General features: G+C 50.4%; 1 protein-coding gene across 2 annotated transcripts in view; it reads left to right on the top strand.

Annotated features, from left to right (window-relative positions):
- WSCD2 (WSC domain containing 2) overlaps positions 1-7,708 on the top strand; it is a 110,936-nt gene that overhangs the window by 2,855 nt on the left and 100,373 nt on the right. Inside the window, exon 1 of one of the 2 annotated variants that reach the window (XM_029922282.1) lies at positions 2,155-2,235. The exons of the other annotated variant lie outside the window; for it this stretch is intronic. The gene's annotated coding sequence lies outside the window, so the exon portion shown is untranslated. Of the gene's footprint in view, positions 1-2,154; positions 2,236-7,708 lie in introns of those variants that run through there. 2 annotated transcript variants of the gene reach the window in all.

Below are 7,708 nucleotides of genomic sequence, written 5' to 3'. Positions count from 1 at the left end.
TTTGGCCTCTGCTCCAAAGTTGTCATGTAGGACGCTGTTCTGTGGACCCTCTTGAGGATGAGGAGGATGATAGTGATGCTTCTGGGAATCGCCCTGTGGCTTCCATTTGTAGGGTGTATCAGAGCTTCACTTGTGTTCTCTTATGGAGTCCTTGTGACAGTCCTGTGAGTTAAGGGACTCCTGTCCCTACTCTTCAGGTAAGAACACAGAGAGGTTCATTCACTTGGCGGGGTCACACAGCCAGGAGGTGGCAGAGCTGGGGTTTGAGGTCAGGTCTGTCTGACCCCAAAGCCGGTGTGCCCAGCCTCTCCTGTGTCCCCTCTCTGCTGTGTGGCCACTCTCACTTTCCCAGGTGGAGGCGATGAGCTATTTCAGGAGCCCCTCAAAAGAAGGCTGCTCTCTGTCCCCTCTGATTTATGAACATGGGAGTGTCATGGGCCAGACCGGGCTCCATGCTCACAGGCCCGATGCCAGCACAGGTCTGCAGATGAGGGTGCATTCTGGGTGGGCGCGAGCGACCATGCACGGCCAGAGGGTCCCCTTCCGGGGCACTGAAGGGTGGATGATTCACTGGGGCTCAGGTGCTAGGGCCGTGTGCACTGGCAGATGCACAGTTCCTGGGCCTCCAGGAAGCTGGGGCCGCACGTTATTTGCCTTGATGGACTGTGTAGAAGTGTCCGGAGGTGGCAGGCCATTCATGTTTCTCCTTCTCTTAGATTGTCCCCAAGGGAGCCACACTGTGCCAAGGTGGCCCTGATATCTCCCTGCACAGAGTATCCATTGATGAGCCAATGGCCTGGGTTCTTTGTCATTTGGATGCCCACCCTATTGGACAAGGAGGAAATCCAGAATCTCTGGAACCATCAGACTTGCCTTCACTCTCATAAAGCTTTTTTTTTTTTTTTTAGTTTTTTAATCTTTATTTATTTTTGAGAAAGAGAGAGACAGAGTATGAGCAGGGGAGGGGCAGAGAGAGAGACACACACACTCAGAATCCGAAGCAGGCTCCAGACTCTGCGCTGTCAGCACAGACTCTGACATGGGGCTTGAACTCATGAACTGCAAGATCATGACCTGAGCTGAAGTTGGACACTCAACCGACTGAGCCACCCAGGTGCCCCTCTCATAAAGCTTTTAAGTGTTTCGCCATAATAACTGCGGGCTGTATTTCCTGGCAACTCCACTATATAAAAAAAATAGAACGTGAAAGTCATCCTGTTTAATTACCACAGCATCTATATCAGAAAGCTAGCATTTCTCGCTCAGATCCTGTTTACTCTTACTTTGCACACAGTTCTGATAAGCTCAGTGACCTGATTTCCCAGGCTGATTGCCTATGAAGGGAGCAGATTAGACATGTGTGAGTGGTAGAGAAAGCAGAGTGACTGCAGCCCAGAGTAACAGCTGGGAGCCTGAGAACAGGGTTCAGATGAAGAGATTATAAACATAAGCATGAAGGGGCGCCTGGGAGACTTGGTTGGATAAGCGTCCGACTTCGGCTCAGGTGGTGATCTTGCGGTTTGTGAGTTCGAGCCCCGCGTCAGGCTTGCACAAGGTCAGCACAAGGTCTGGAACCTGCTTGGGATCCTCTGGCCCCCTCTCTCTGTTTTCCCCCCTGACTTGAACACAGGTGCACTCTCTCAAAAATAAATATTTAAAAAAGTAAAAACAAGCATGAAAACAAAAGAATCACAGCCCAGGGGAGATTTAGCACGGGGGTCAAATGACCATTTTTCTCTGCTTTGCTCATCTCAATATTACAGAAACATATAACCAATTACAGAACAATGTAATACACTGTGTCCTATCAGAGAACAGCAAAGAGTTTGGCTTCTGTGATGCTGTTAAGGAACAGTGAGCCCCATTCAGTAGGCAGGGCGGAGGGTGAAGAATCATTCATTGTATCAAATATTTCAGTCCCCACGGCTAACTGATAAATCTTTCTGTGTATGATGCCTCAGGTGTCTGAGGACTCGCTTAGATGGCACTCTGCATTTGTTTTTGTTTTTTCTTAATGTTTACTTATTTCTGAGACAGAGAGACATAGTGTGAGTGGGGGAGGGGTAGGGAGGGAGAGAGAGACACAGAACCTGAAGCAGGCTCCAGGCTGTCAGCACAGAGCCCGACGTGGGGCTTGAACCCATGAACTGTGAGATCATGACCTGAGCTGAAGTTGGATGCTTCGCTGACTAAGCTACCCAGGTGCCCGGAACTCTGCATTTCTCACAGCATCGAGTGAGTGACCCCTTCCGTACCTAGAATAGTATCTGGCTCATGGTGGGGGCGCTCAAGAAATAAACATTCTTTGAAATCTGGCCAATCTGGGTTCTCCGATGCTGGTCTCTTCACAGTGGCCGGTGGTCCCATCTCTGACCTTGTTGTTCTCATCTGTAAAGGGCGGGGGGCAGCTGAAAATGAGCTAAAGCTGCTCTGTGAACCAGAGCACCTCTGTCTGTGTTTGGGGTTTGACTTGGGGTTTTCGCTTGCATCTTGTGTATTTCAGCCTGGAGCCAGCCACCTACAGAGAGCGGGCTGGCGACAGCACTGAGATGTGGGGCTCTGGCTGTCCGGTGGTTTGTGTGCAGAAAGGCCTGCCAGCACAGGGCACTGGGATGGAGTCGGGTGATGAGTCAGCCTTGTAGATGCCACAGCCTCAGAGAATTACAGCAGCATTTTCTAAATACACATCCAGTAGCCTGCCTCACTCCGGTCTGATTTTGGAGTGGGGACCACGTTCTTGGTCTGCACAGGCGAACAGGCTTGTGGTTGATTCTCAGCTCTGCCGTTTACAAGCTGGGCGATCTTTGGCAAGTTGTTTGAGCTCACTGTGCCTCCATTTCCCCATCTTTAAAATGAGAACAATCATGCTAGCCGTGAGGGGTTGTTACGGGGATTCAGTGAGATCGTGTCTGGTGTAGAGGAAGCACACAATGTGATCATCTAAGCCAGAAGACAAGCCATTTTCTTGAATGGGCGTCACTTAGAGCCCTCCTAGCATTCAAGTATCCATGGGCCTCTGTTCGGGGCCAGTGGGGGAAGGGAGTCTGCCATTTTCTGCACCTTCCTCAAACCAACTGGGGCATCTCCAGGCAGTTTTCTCTTTGAACTTGAGCTTCCTCTTCCATTCAGAAGCATACCTGGGCATCCATTTGCTTCTCCGGTGTTCCTCTATTGGGTGCCTACCTCCTACAAGACCTTCCAGGTTCTGTAGTAGGCCCTGGAAGGTGACTCCAACTGACAATCCATTGAACAACAGATCTAGAAAGGCCAGCCTGGAGGGGCAGAGCTGGGGTTTGAATGCAGGTCCAGCCCTGGAGCCCATACTCTTTTCTCTGCATGGTCTCCTGCCCAGGGTGCTACGCAAAGGCGGACATGCAAGCAGATTTTGAGACAAGCTAGGAGACTGGGGATTGGGGCTGTGGACGCGGTAAAGGGAAGTCCAGGGATGGAGAGGCTCCGTGTGTGCTGATACCATGCCCTCCCATCCAACGAGGCTCACCCGTTTGTTTGTGCAGCAAGTTTGTATTTGAGTCCTTTCTGTGTGCAAGCCCTATGAAGACAGTGGTGAGAAAAACAGGACACAGTCCTGGATAGGAGTACCACTCAAAGTAACTGCTAGGAGGGAAGGTGCCTGACACCCTGAGGGCACAGATGAGGGCCTTTGAAAGGAAGGCTGCCTCAAGAAAGAGAAAAATGAGCTGGGATCTGAAGGCTGAGCAGGATTAACCAGGCAAAGGATGGGAAGACAGGATGCAGCATGTGCAAAGGTCCTGGGGCAGGAAGGAGAGTGGCATGAACCAAGGACACAGACGCTGGGGCTTTCAGGGTGAGGAGGAGCTGGTACACAATGAACCGGGACAATTCTCTTGGCCTTAGGGGCCGCATATGTGTTCTTTATCCTTCTAGCAGTGGAAAGCCTTGTAAAGATTTTAAGCACAGAGTGTGACAAATCCTGGTCAGAGCAGCACAAAATCCCCCGCACCCCCACATGAGGTGGGAGCCCATTGAAATCCCAACAATAAGGATGCTGAGCGGACAGCAGTGATTTCAGGATTTCAGCCTCATTATGCAAAACACACAGCTTTCCAAGGGAGAGGTGAGCTTTGGGGAACAAAGAGTCAACAAATTAGTTTTTTAATCTGCTTTAAATTGCTGAAATGCCCTGTCTTCCTTCCATTGTCACCTGGTGGCCTGTGGGCTATTTTAACTTTTATTAGAGATTTTTTTTTTAATTAAAGGGTTTTTTTTTTTTTTTTTGAAAAACAAATCCCAGCCATGTTTTGAAGCTTTGATTTTTCTCCTTATGGCATCTGAACTATTTTATATAAGAATTAAAGATTTCATCACGCTACTGCCTCCCCTCCTCCCTTTCTGGCCCCCTCAACACGCCACGGTTGTACCACCAGCACCTCTGAACATGCCTTGTTCCTAAAATCCTCAACTCTCCACTCCAAGCGGCACGGGGACAGCCCCGCACAAGACCTATAAGATTTCTGACCTATGCGCTTGAGGGTTAGGGCAAATCTTGCTCAAGTTCACGTGTTCCAGATTCACAGCTTGCAGTCTTGGGTAATTTACTTCAGTCCCTTTAGCCTGCAATTGATTACTCATGGAAAATGGAAATTATCGTAGTGTTTATACTCATCAGGATTCTTTTGGTCATAAGAGACAGAGAATTCAACGTAAATTTATCCTTGCATCCTTATTCTCAGGCATAAAAGGGAGTATCTTGGCTCGTGTAACTAGCAGTTAGCTTCAGGTGTGGCTGGATCCAGGCACTCAACCATGTTACAGCTCTCTTTCTCTTTCTCCCTCACATTTTTTTGGACACTCCTTTTCTCTGTGTGGGTTTCCTACTCAGGCTGGCTCTGGCTGTCTTCTGGGCATGAATGCCCGTCGGTAGCTCCATGTTCACAATGTGCCAGCTGTGAGCCCAGTTCCAGCAAGTGCTGGAATTGAGCCTTGGGGCCTCCTGGAACCAGTCACCATGGCCAGAGAAACAGACACTATGTAAGTTGGCCCTAATCTAAGTCACATGATGCCTAGAGCCTCGTGGGGGTGGGGTGAATACTCTTTGTTGCTTCCTGAGCCTCAAAGCCCAACAGTAGGAGAGGGATGGGTCCCCAAAGGCAATTCTGGACCCAGGGAACCGAAGAAGGGGATGTGGATGCTGGTCAGGCTAAAATGGCCTCATGGTCGACTGTCTCCTTGTCACCAGCTGCTGTGATGCTGAAATGAGTTCAAGCATGTAGGGACATCTGTAGGTGCTGACTCTTGTTAGTACGGCTGCGGCGATGCTTGCTGCTGGCACGGGGATCGTAGGGGCCAGGCAGGGGCTCTGCAGGTAGTTCGGGAGATGGGAGACTCCCCCGACCGGAAGGCTCAGCCTGATACCCCGTTGACTGCTGGGAGCCTCGGGCCTGTCACTTCCCTTCCAGCGCTGGTCCCTGAAAGCCACGGTCTCCTAACAGGCTCCCCTCACGTGTCCCTTAAGCAGCTAAAAGCTGTGATGGCTCAGGGGAGGTGGGGAAGGGTTGCATATGCAGGGCCCCTCCAGGGACAGGCGGGTCCCCTGGGAAGGAGACAGAGCAGAGGGACCATAGTGAACCAGGGACCAGCTGCCTTGTCATCAGGGGCCCTTGCTTCTAGTCTCAGCCCATTGTCACCTGGGAGTGCGAGGCCCTGGGTGGCCCCCTCTCTCCACTGTTTTTCCCAAGAGAATTCCAAGGTTGGTGTTTGTTTGCTTAAATTTATTTATTTAGTTTTTGAAAGAGAAAGAGAACAGAGGAGGGACAGAGAGAGAGGGAAAGGGAGAATCCCAAGCAGGCTCCACACTGTCAGCGCAGAGCTTGACACGGGGCTTGAACCCATGAACCATGAGATCATGACCTGAGCCAAAATCAAGGGTTGGATACTTAACTGACTGAGCCTCCCTGTGCCCCAAGAATTCCAAGGCTTTGTGCAAAATTCACCAACTTGTCAATGTTGGCTACCAAATTCAGATGTTTTTGTTTTATTTTTTGTTTTGTTTTTAAAACATGATTTTCATGTTTATTAGTATATGCAAACAACCAAGCTTCTACCCCCAGTCCCTCCTACACTAAGAAAGCAGAATGGGGGGTGCCTGGGTGGCTCAGTCAGTTAAGCGTCTGACTTTGTCTCAAGTCATGATCTCACAGCTCATGAGTTCGAGCCCCAGTATTGGGCTCTGTGCTGACAGCTCAGAGCCTGGAGCCTGCTTCGGATCCTGTGTCTCCCTCTGTCTGCTCCTCCCCTGCTTGAGCTCTGTCTCTCACTCAAAAATAAGTAAGCTTTAAAAAAAGAATGCACAGTTAACTGTCCTAGATTTTTAAATGCCAGTTGTCCAGTTACTAGAAAAATAAGTTTCTAGTCTGAGTATGCTGTGGTCCCTTTGTATGGTAGGAAATACTGATTGTAGAATGCGGAGCAGACCGAACAAGCATGTCTGTGGGTGTGTCTGGACCAGTGTTGTAACGTCAGGTGTCCCCAGGGAAGGGGACGCGGAGTCTGTCCTGCCTGAACCCTAGAGAGCTTGTGTTGTGGATGACTCAGAAGACACACCGGGTCAGTGTTCTAGAAACATGGGTCATGCGTTCAGGGTCCTGTTGGATGGCCACGGGGTAACCTTTATTCCGTGAGCTGCACCGTTTTAACAGGCTCTGTGGCTGGAATTCTGTGAGAACAGCCACTTAGAAGCAGTTCGTTTTGCTGCCTGAGATTATTAATGTTTTCTCTTATTTCCTGCTTCACACTATTGATTTCCTGATATAAAACCTTTCCCTGCAGAGGCTGAGAAGGTGATTCACCCACCATCCCTCCAGGTGAGGGGGGGGTTCGATCCTGGCTCCCGCTCTCTGCTGTGTGACTGAGGGCAGGTCGCTTTACCTCTCTGAGTCTCCATGTTCTCTCTGGTAACAACGATCCTCGTAGCTCCTGCCTCCTTAGGAGGGGTCGGGCGCATAGTAGGTACTCTGCAAAGCTTAGCTTCTCCTGGGAGGTGGTCCTGCTCCTTCTGCATGCTGAGCACCCGCTCTGGGCTAGGCCCTTCCTCCTCTTTTCTGCTCACAGCAGCCCTGAGGCTAGTGGCTATACCTTCGCTGTCATCTTGTGTACGGGTGGGGAGACTGAGGGTCTGGGCATTGAGAGATTTGCCAAGGTCACACAGTGAGGACACGGCAGGGCTGAATTTGAACTCCAGCCTGTGTGCATCCAGAGGTCCTGTCTCTACTTAGAGGGGCTCACCTTCGGGAATCAGTTGTATATTCACTAAACTGATGAGCGTCAAGGACCCCTTAGGTGTGGAGTCTAGACCCAGCTCTGCTACTAACATGCCATGTCACCTCGGGAAAATTTCTTAACCTCTCTGGCCCTTTTTTTCCCTAGCTCCTGAATCTTACCTTGTTCCCTTCTACCTCAGGGTCTTTGCACATGGTGTGGCAGCTGGCCAGCATGCTTCCCTCTCCATCTTCTCTACCCTTCCTCCCCTGGTTAATTGCCACTCCTCCTTTGGGTCTTGGCTGGAGCATTACTTCTGAGAATCCTCTGGGGCTCCCTTAGACCAGGTCAGATCTCCCCTGTCTCCCCAGCTCTCCAAACTCTGGATCCTTCCGTCAGGGTGTGTGATTACAGCACTGAATGATGATCTAATGACCTCGTGTTGCCTGTATATACTGTCTGCTCTGGGTGA

The sequence above is a fragment of the Suricata suricatta genome, chromosome 14 (genome assembly GCF_006229205.1).
Source record: "Suricata suricatta isolate VVHF042 chromosome 14, meerkat_22Aug2017_6uvM2_HiC, whole genome shotgun sequence".
In the NCBI taxonomy this organism is placed as follows: Eukaryota; Metazoa; Chordata; class Mammalia; order Carnivora; family Herpestidae; genus Suricata; species Suricata suricatta.
Note: the sequence above shows the minus strand (reverse complement) of the source record. Positions and strands in the feature narration are given on the sequence as shown.